Genomic DNA, 10,580 nt, shown 5'->3' with positions numbered 1-10,580 from the left:
CAGTAGTCAAGGGTGTAGGCTCTGGAGCCAAACTACTTGATTTCAAATTCTATTCCGCCACTTATTAGCTTTGTAACTTTGGACTAGTTACTTAAGCTCTCTGTTCTGTTTCTTCTGTAAAATATCTCCTTTGTTTCATCTGTAAAATGGGGCTATTACTAGGACCTACCTTATAAAGTTGTAAGGTTTAAATAAGTTAATATGTATAGAGCACTTAGAATAATGCCTGGCACATAGCTATGATGATAATGATAGAAACCTTTCTGTTATTTGGCAATAAAAAGAAATGAGGGAATTCCCTGGCGGTCTAGTGGTTAGGATTTGGCACTTCCACTGCCATGGACTGGGTTCAGTCCCTGGTTGGGGAACTGAGATCCTATAAGCCGTGTGGCACCGCCAAAAAAGAAAAAAGAAATAAGCTATCAAGACACAAAAAGACATGGGGAACCTTAGATGCACGTTACTAAATGAAAGAAGTCAATCTAAGAAGATAACATACTGTATGATTCCAACTATGTGACATTCTGGGAAAGGCAAAATTATGGAGACAGTAAAAAGATCAGTGGTTGCCAGGGTGGCGGAGGAAGTAGGGGAGGGATCAACAGGTGAAGCACAGGAGATGTTTAGGGCAGTGAAACTACTATGTATGATAACTGTAATGGTAGATACATATCATGCATTTATCAACCATAGAATGTACAACTCAAAGAGTGAACCCTCATGTAAACTAGGGGCTTTAGTTAATAATAATGTGTGGGTGTTCATCAATTGAAACAAAGGTACCACACTAATTAAAGACGTTAATAATCGGGGAAACTGTGCAGTGAGGAGGAGGAGTATTTGGGTACTCTTTGTACATACAAATGCCCTAGAAAATTTAAACCTTTTTTTTAAGGACTGTAGTAATGCAGTCTGTGGTAGACGGTTAAGTGAAAAGTCTTTTCCCTTTCAGTTACAAAATGTTGCTCATAGTTAACTGGTATTGCCTAAAAATATAAAGACTTAGGAAAGGGCTTCCCTGGCGGCACAGTGGTTAAGAATCCGCCTGCCAATGCAGGGGACACGGGTTCAAGCCCTGGTCTGGGAAGATCCCGCATGCCGCGGAGCAACTAAGCCCATGCGCTACTGAGCCTGCGCTCTAGAGCCCGCGAGCCACAACTACTGAAGCCCACGTGCCACAACTGCTGAGGCCCACGCACCTAGAGCCCATGCTCCGCAACAAGAGAAGCCACCGCAATGAGAAGTCCGTGTACCGCAACGAAGAGTAGCCCTGGCTCACCGCAGCTAGACAAAGCCCGCGCGCGGCAACGAAGACCCAATGAAGCCAAAAATAAATAAATCATAAATAAATAAATAAATAATTTAAAATTTTAAAAAAAGACTTAGGAAAATCAGCAGGTGACAAACACCCCCCGCAAAGTGTGCTTGGAAAAATGTTGGCAGGTGATGAAATTTGTCTAGGACAATACCTGAGTTTATGTTACCCATCAAAACCGGTTTATTATCCACTACTTCACACTTATCAAAGAAGCTATGTAATTTATATGCATGGTTTAAACAATAATAAAATGAACACCTGCTTACCAAATCCAGCCCAAGAAAGGAACATCACCAATACTCTGGGAGCTCTGCATAAACAATTACCCTCACTTCTGCCAAAGGTAACTACAGTCCTAAATTTTATATGAATTATTCTTGCTTGTCTTTATAGTTTTGCCATTTAGAAGTTATGCATTCAAATAAGAAGTGAAGATCATTTAGTTTTGCCTGATTTTAAATTTTATATTAATAAAATACAGAATATATTTGTCTGACTTGTTTTCACTCAATATTATGGTCTAAAAAAATTTTAAACATCTAATACCAAGCAGATACAAAAGAATGTTGACCACCCACGTTCCTACCACACAGTTTGAGAAAAAGAACATTCTTACTGCTATATAAGACCAGATATGATGCTCCAATCCGAATGTCTCCTTCCCTCCCATCTCAGAGGAAACCTGAATTTTGCATTTATCATTTCTTCTTTCTTCTGTTATCATATGTTTGAATCACTGAAATATTTTAAGTCTCTGAGCTGAAACAAAAATGAAATATTTGCATTGTTATTTGTTTTTAAAGGAATGTCTTTGACATGTCACCATTGAGTATGATGCTTCCTATTGGTTTTCTTTTAATAAATTTATTTATTTATTTTTGGCTGCGTTGGGTCTTCGTTGCTGCGCGTGGCCTTGTTGCTGCGCGTGGCCTTTCTCTAGTTGCGGGGAGCGAGGCCTACTCTTCGTTGCGGTGCACAGGCTTCTCATTGCAGTGGCTTTTCTTGTTGCAGAGCACGGACTCTAGGCGCGCAGGCTTCAGTAGTTGTGGCTCGAGGGCTTAGTTGCTCCTCAGCATGTGGGATCTTCCTGGACCAGGGCTCAAACCCGTGTTCCCTGCATTGGCAGGCGGATTCTTAACCACTGTGTCACCACGGAAGCCCCACTATTGTTTTTTATATATCCCTTTTATTAGGTCAAGAAAATTTCCTTCTAGCCCTACTTTGCTAAAAGCCCTTCCTCCCTTCCTTCTTTCCTTCCTTCCTTCCTTTCTTCCTTCCTTCCCTCTCTTCCTTCCTTCCTTCCTTCCACAAATACTTAATAAGCCAGATATTGTCATGAGTGCCGTGATTTCCACAATAAACAGCCTAAAATTCTTGCCCTCAGGGAATTTACACAAACAAAGCAAGTAAATTATATACTAGGGAAATATATATCATAGGGACAGAAAATAGATTAGAGCTTACCAGGAGTTGGGAGTAGCAAGCTATGGGGAGCTATTGCTTAATGGGTTACAGTTTCTGTTGGAAGAGATGGAAGAGTTTTGGAAATGATTGGGATGGTTGCACAGCATTGTGAATGTATTTAGTGCCACTGAATTGTACACTTAAAAACAGTTAAAATGGTCAATTTTGTTATCTATATTTTACCACAATTTTTTAAAGTAAGAAAGAAAAACCAGACACAAAAAATTATGTTAGATTGTTAAGAGCTATAGGGAAAAGCAAAGCAAGGGGAGTTGGAGAGTATAGGGGATTGCAGGTTTAATAGGGTCAGTGAGAAGGTGACATTGGAGTTTAAAATGGTTGCTGAAATTCGTTGAATTTTTTGTTATCTATGAGGTCATGATATGATTTTTCTCATTCAATTTGCTAATATGGTAAAATACAACTATAGTAATGAATTTTTTATAATGTAGAACCAACCTCTCGTTCCTAGATAACTTCAACTTGGTCAACACATATATTATAATGTATGTTTTATACACTCAAATTCAGAATGATGTATTTTTTTGTTTGTTTAGGATCTTTACATTTATGTTCATCTGTGAGACTGGCTTTTTTCTTTTATAAAAGAGTTTATGGTTGTAAATATCTATCCTTGAATGTTTGATGGCGTTTACCTATAAAACTGTTGGGGCTTGGTATTTTCTTTGGGAAAAAATTTTAAATTACTGATTCAATTTGTTTCATGGTAACAGGAACATTCAGATTTTCTAGTCTTTACTTCAGTTTGGGGTCATTTACATTGTTGTAGAATTTGCACACTTCATCTAAATTTCACCTTTTTAATCTCTTGCATCTGTATTCAAGTGCCTTCATTTCATCTAATATAGTTTATTTGTGCTTCTATTGTTTTTTAATCAGTCTTGCCCAGAAGTTTATCAATTTTATTAATCTATTTACAGAACCATTTTTTGGCTCTTTTGATTCTTTCTATTACCTTTCTTTTCTTTAGCATTAATTTCTGCTCTTATATTTAATATTTTCTTCAGCTCATTTATGACACTTCTTTCTACTTTTAATATTAAGACTCTTATTTGGATGTGACAGAAACCCAACTCAACTAGTATAAGTGGAAAAAAAGAGGAGTTCATAGGCTCATGTAACAGAGAAATCCAGAGAAATCTGGAGAAATCCAGAGCCATGCTGGCTTTAAGCATGTGTGTTCCAGAAACCTCCCGGCTCCATCTGTCTCTTAGGGGAAGATGCTGTAGGGCCACCAACGTAGAGAGAGACCACCAAGGTACTAACCCAGCAGAAAGACATCATTTCCTGATATCTCTGGCAGGAGAGTCTCAGAGAAGCCTCTGATTGGTCCAGCCCAGGATAGGGCCGCATTCCTAAACCAGTCACTGTAGCCAGGAAATCAGATACTACTCTGGCCAGTCAGGGTCTAAGGGGCATAGTTACAGATAGGTCATGACTTCAAATTCTAACCCTACAATGAGAAAGCTGGAAATAAAGTGGTGGTATCCAAGCTGGTTTGTTAGTGGCTGGGTTGGGATTTTGAGTCTTCTTTCCACAAGGAGAATCATGATTTTGTTAAACGTGAAAAGGAACACATTGCACGTTAACCTTTCAAACATAAAGAAATAGCAATCCCTTTGAAGTGTGTTATCATTAAATAAATGATCATAAAATGTCTAAAGAGTCACCCATATTTCCCTGCTGTTGTCATACTCGTTACCTTTGAGGGAGTGGGTAATTTAAAAAATGCTTTTCTTTCTGAAGGACACAATGAGTCAAAAGTAATATGTTTCTATAACAAAAATTCACATAAATACAGAGAAAAGCTTCCAAACACTTTATTTCTAATAACATTCAATCAAAATTGTAAATATTGAACCAGCAGTACAAAATAATTTTATAAAAATTTTGGCCATATTTTCCCTATAGCCAATTATATTCAGTTCTGAGGAAATTATCATGATTATATAAGAATAAAGAGCATTTGTCATCAACAAGCATTTAGAGTGCAAAATTTGTACTAGGCCCTGTAGGGCACTTTTCCTGCTCTCTAAAGAGCTTACAATCTTTTCACTAACATTTGGTCAACAATTAGAAAGCATTAACAATAACTTCAAATAAAATTTTTAGTTTCAGTGTTTTTTCCTAAGATATCAAAAAATTAGTTATCATAAATTGTGGTCAGCTAAGTGCTAATATACTTGGGCATAGTTGCTCTCTCTATAACACTCATCAATATTTACTAATATAGCAAGGATTATTGGAACATTCTCTGTAACCTGCTATCTGCAATAGATTCCAGTGAGGAAAATCCAGAAGTGCTATGCTCAGTGGTTCAACAGACAAAGTTCTATTAATAGTTGTGCTTTGGCTAACTTGCTATTGCAACACTAAAAAAATAATAATCCCTCAGATGCATCAACATGATTTTTGACTGACTGTATTATGTGTAATGTTAGATTTCCTCTTTTTAAAGTTTATATTTTCTGAAGTTTCTACCATGAACATGTATTCATTTTTTACTAAGAAAAAATTATTTTTTTAATAGTAAAGGAGTTCTTCCTTGCAATTATTACCTAAATAATCACTGTGTCATATACAAGTACTTAGACAGAAGCAGTGTTTTTACCAAAAAAAAAAAAACCAACACTTTTTAACAAAGCTCTGATATCCAGAAAACTTGAAGCAAATCCATACTGATCCACTAAATAACCACTAGCTGAAATAAACTTTTCATTTGTTTTCACAGTGGACTGCTATGAGTTCACCTTTGGGCCTTGTGTCTTCCTAGTGAGGTGCTGGGGCTGAAACTCCCTCCCAGCCCAAAGCCCCTCTACAACAGTACAGCTGCTGTGGAAAGCCTCTTCTCTTTATCACTGAATATATATATTTTTAAGTATTTGGAATCAGGGTCACATAAATTGATTCAGTATAATATGCATTACTTTTTTCATAAATTTATATGATAGCATGAATTATGTTTTGCTACAGTTACTTTTATTTTGTTAAGAAAAATTTGAGAACTACCTATATTTTACAAGGAAAAAAAAATGAGGCAGATTTCAAACCAAAATTATTGTCCCTAACTGGTTTCTCAGAACTCTTTTTCTGGAAACTGGTGAGGCTTGCAGATCTCTGTCCCAATAGTGGATAGAGTTATATGTTTATTCACATCAGTTGCACATTATTAAACAGAAAGGGTAATTTAGATTAACATAATACAGACTGGCCCCTCTTCGACCTTCAAAAGTTATTAAAGCCTGGCTGATGTCTGGAGACTTCTTTCATTAGGTGCAGAAGTAACGATATGGTTGTTAACTTGCAATATCTCAACTATTGCCCAATACATTTGCTGGGTGGTATTTCTGAAGTAAAGCTGAAGGTCTGCAGTTTGACTCCATATGGGTTAACACTGACAGGGAATTCCTTAACTCTTGCTGAAAGTAACAAGAACTGAAAAGAGAAATTCCACACCTGTCAACAGTTCTCTGAGATTACACTGATTCTGCAATTAAAACTTTGAGATTACAACCAATCTCACTCGTTAACTTTATAAGCTCTGGGGACAAGAGGAGCTGACAAAGTTTTAGATTAAATGATACCTTGTGAGCAAATGCTTTCAACTTTTCAGACACAGCCATGCCTTGCTATTAGAGGATCATTCTCCTTTCACCCAGCAGATGTACTGGGCTACATGAATGGCTTTATGATGTTCACATTGCTGACTTTTGTGAAACAATTCAGAATTGGGTCACCAGATTAGCTTTATAAAAATGAGATGATCTTAATGTTAGATTCTCTAAGAAGCTATTGTATTTACCAAAAGAGCACAGATTATTTGACTATGACCACCCAACACTCTTTGATTACTTCAATGTGGAAAAGAAATATTTTCCTTTAAAAGCCATTTTTAACTCAAGGCCAAGTGTGGAATAAAGCATTTGTTAAGAATGATGATGGGGAATTCTCTGGTGGTCCAGTGGTTAGGACTCTGTGTTTTCACTGCTGAGGGCCAGGGTTCGATCCCTAGTCAGGGAACTAAGATCCCACAAGCCGTGCTGCATGGCCAAAAAAAATTTTTTTTAAATAATGGCGTGGGTGTTTTGACTGCTCAAAGGCTATTAGCTATGCTAGGACTCTTATTGCAAAGTTTAAATGGAAAAAGCAATGAGGTCACATGTTGGCCACACACTCCTATCCTGTGGGTCCCCCAGGAGTGATGCAGAAAGCTCAGCCTCTCTGTACACCAGTGCCGAATCAAATCTTGGAGACAGAGTTTTGGGTGAAGTAGAAAAGGATAGCTTTATTACTTTGCCAGGCAAAGGGGGACACAGCAGGCTCCTGCCTCAAAAAACTGTGTGTCCTCACTTGGAGAAGATGAAGTTTTATAGTAATTGTTCAAATACGGCGTGATCAGCTCACGGCCATTCTTCTGATGGGTTGGTGGTGAGGTAAGTAGGAGTCGGCATCATCAACCTTCAGGTCCAACTGGTCTGGGGTCTACATGCTTGTGGGCAGCATACCATCGTTAATCGTTTACTTCTCTCACCTGGAGGGGGTTTCAGTATCTGCAAAATAGCTCAAAGATATTGTTGTGTGCATCCATTGATGGGGAAACAGAGCCTTGCCCCAAGGCTGCTCTTGACTGTTTGTTTCTCCCTGGTCTCGCATCCCCTCCCTTCCCTAATTAACAACTGCTTGAATCTGCCCATTGGAACTCAGGGAAGGTCATGGAGGCTGAATGAAGGCTGTTTCCTGTAATCAAAGAAATGGGGGACACAGAAAGGCTTTGTGCCCAGGAGCCCCACAGGGCCCTGCTTGGTATCAGGAGATGGTACAGAGCACATCTGGCCAAGAGTTTTGGAGTCTGGATTGGGAATTTCCTAGATTTGCAACCGGCACCCTCTGTCAGTAAACACCAACGTTCACTCCCTAATGGGGATACCAGCTGGCGAATCGTTTGTTCACCATTTCCTTCCCAGCTAGATACAGAGAATTCTGCAATCATCTTAATAGATCACAAAACTGGGTTACAAAGTAGTTGTACGGCCACTGGAATTAGAAAATCCAGTGGAAAATCCAGCCCTGATGGTAGTTTTTCTATTAATTCATTATAAATAGCTCAAGCCTTATCCAACTTGTGCATTTTGAATCTGGAAGCAAAACTGATAAACTCCTCTCAGAGTCTGGGGACTTAGAATGCACTTTGCTATGCTAAGTCTGTATACCAGTTTTAGGCAAAAGAAAAAAATTCTAGCATAGGAAAGGACGGATTCGTGGTTTTACATGCACTTTTTCACAATGTAAGGACAAAATAGTGATTCGTGGTTTTTTTTTAAATTAACTTATTTATTTATGGCTGCGCTGGGTCTCGTTGCTGACCGGGAGTTTTCTCTAGTTGCGGCCAGCAGGGGTTACTCGTCGTTGCAGCGTGTAGGCTTCTCATTGTGCTGGCTTCTCTTGTTGTGGAGCATGGGCTCTAGGCGCGCGGGCTTCAGCAGTTGTGGCACATGGGCTTCAGTAGTTGTGGTGCATGGGCTTAGCTGCTCCGCGGCATGTGGGATCTTCCTAGACCAGGGCTCGAACCCGTGTCCCCTGCATTGGCAGGCAGATTCTTAACAACTACACCACCAGGGAAGCCCGTCATTTGTGTTTTAAAATGTGGATGTGTAATCATACACTTCTGTTTTAGCATATCCATATAGCCTGGCTTATACATTACCCTTTTTAAAAATTTATTTATTTGGCTGTGCCGGGTCTTAGTTGCAGCATGCGGGCTCTTTTAGCTGAGGCATGCGGGCTCTTAGTTGTGGCAGGTGGACTCTTAGTTGCGGCATGCATGTGGGATCTACTTCTCTGACCAGGGATCGAACCCAAGCCCCCTGCATTGGGAGCGTGGAGTCTTAACCACTGGACCACCAGGGAAGTCCCTACATTACCTTCTTATGGAAGTAAACACAAGAAGCTTTATCATCTTTTCATAGAAGGACTAAAGGGTATGGGAGGAACAACTTTACTTCCCATTTTATACCTTTCTTTATTATTTGAGTTTTACTACAGGCACTTATTACTTTAATTTTGTTTAAAAAAATAAATTAGCAGGTTATTTAGATGAAACGTTTTAATTTTGGAATATTCAAATATTATGGAACATTTCAATTTTCTTTATAGGTTTTGAATTACAAAGTTATTAATATTATCTAAAAGAATAATTTCTAAAAATGTCTTACTAACCACATTAAAGGCCAAAGACAAAAGTATAGAAAGTATCAGAAACTTATACAAATTTCCAAATTTTTCTGAGAATAAATGATTTTAGTTATTATGGAAAATAATGGTATTAATAAGTAATTTGAAAACTTTTACATTACAACTATATAATAATGCTTTTGAGAAAGACTTCTTTCAAGAATGAGCTCTGCATAGAGATCTCTTTAATATATGTTAGAGATTTTTTAAAAAATCCACACGATGGAGAATGGACCTTTATGCCTATTAAATAAATGAATCCTACTATTTCAGTACTTGATACAAAGTACAATCACTTTTTAAGGTGATCATATTTTACACTAAGCTCTGACATTTTCTATTTACTAGATATCTATGTAAAAATACCTTTGGGTCAGGAAACACACCTTTGGATTACAAAATGTAGCTTGAAAGATGTTATATCAGTTCTGAGTTATGTAACTTTCTGACCCCAAATTATTACTATTTTTGGAACTACACCAAATATATAGTCTTACTAAGCTCGAGCAGCTTTGGAATGAAAACGTTAGTGTCACACAAATTCATATTTCAAATTCAATATATAAAGAATTCTACATTCTTTTTTAATGAATTAAGTGTAAATGGGAACACTTGGTATTTATTATTCATTTATTGATTCGACAAATACTTATCAAGCACCTATCATGTCCCATTAAAAGAGCTAAATGCATGAATTCAAAGACACATAAAACAACCCTTGTTCTCAATAAAATCACAATCCAGCTTCTTTACTTTGCAGGAAGGATGAAGTCATCTACTCAAGTAACTCCTCTTGTTAGCTACCTCAACTCTTTAAAGTCAGAAACAAACATTAAAATCAGAGTAAGGATGATAATTCTTCCCTCTATCCTATATTCTTAAAATTAATTACATCATCTTAATAGTCAGTTTAATATAGAAGCTAAAGTAAAAGAGTCTAGTTAATTCATCTGAGCAGTTATCTTTAAACTACATATTTACAAATAAGATAAAGATACAAAATGTTTCCAGAATATAATTCTATCCTGATATTCATAAACACAAGGCACTCATTGGTGGGCAAGATTGCTATCATTATTATTATTCACATATCATCATTTACCAAAATCCCTTGGCAACTTTGGAGGAATACTTGAAAAGTGACTTTCTATGGTGTATCATTTTAACACGAATGAAATATTATAAATGGTTTTTAAATCTTGATTTTTCAGCTCTTTTCCACATCTAAAGCCTAATATTAAATCAGAGTAATCTTAAAAAAAAAAAATAGGGTCCAAGGAATAGACTCCACATAGGCAACAAATCTAGGTTTTAATTCTTGCTGTTTGTTGCCTCTGAAATACATTTAAAAGTCAGTTAATTTAAAATACCCTTAATGTCAGTCAAAAGGATAACACCAATTGAAACACCTCACATAAGTATAAAATCACTAGACGATTCAAAATGGCACATAAAACATGTGTAACCTTTCATTGTGAAAATACCTAATCTTATAACAGCACCAGAGTCTGCATTCCTTTAAGAAGAATTTTGTTACCATATTTAA

The sequence above is a fragment of the Eubalaena glacialis genome, chromosome 17 (genome assembly GCF_028564815.1).
Source record: "Eubalaena glacialis isolate mEubGla1 chromosome 17, mEubGla1.1.hap2.+ XY, whole genome shotgun sequence".
NCBI classification, from domain to species: domain Eukaryota; kingdom Metazoa; phylum Chordata; class Mammalia; order Artiodactyla; family Balaenidae; genus Eubalaena; species Eubalaena glacialis.
Note: the sequence above shows the minus strand (reverse complement) of the source record.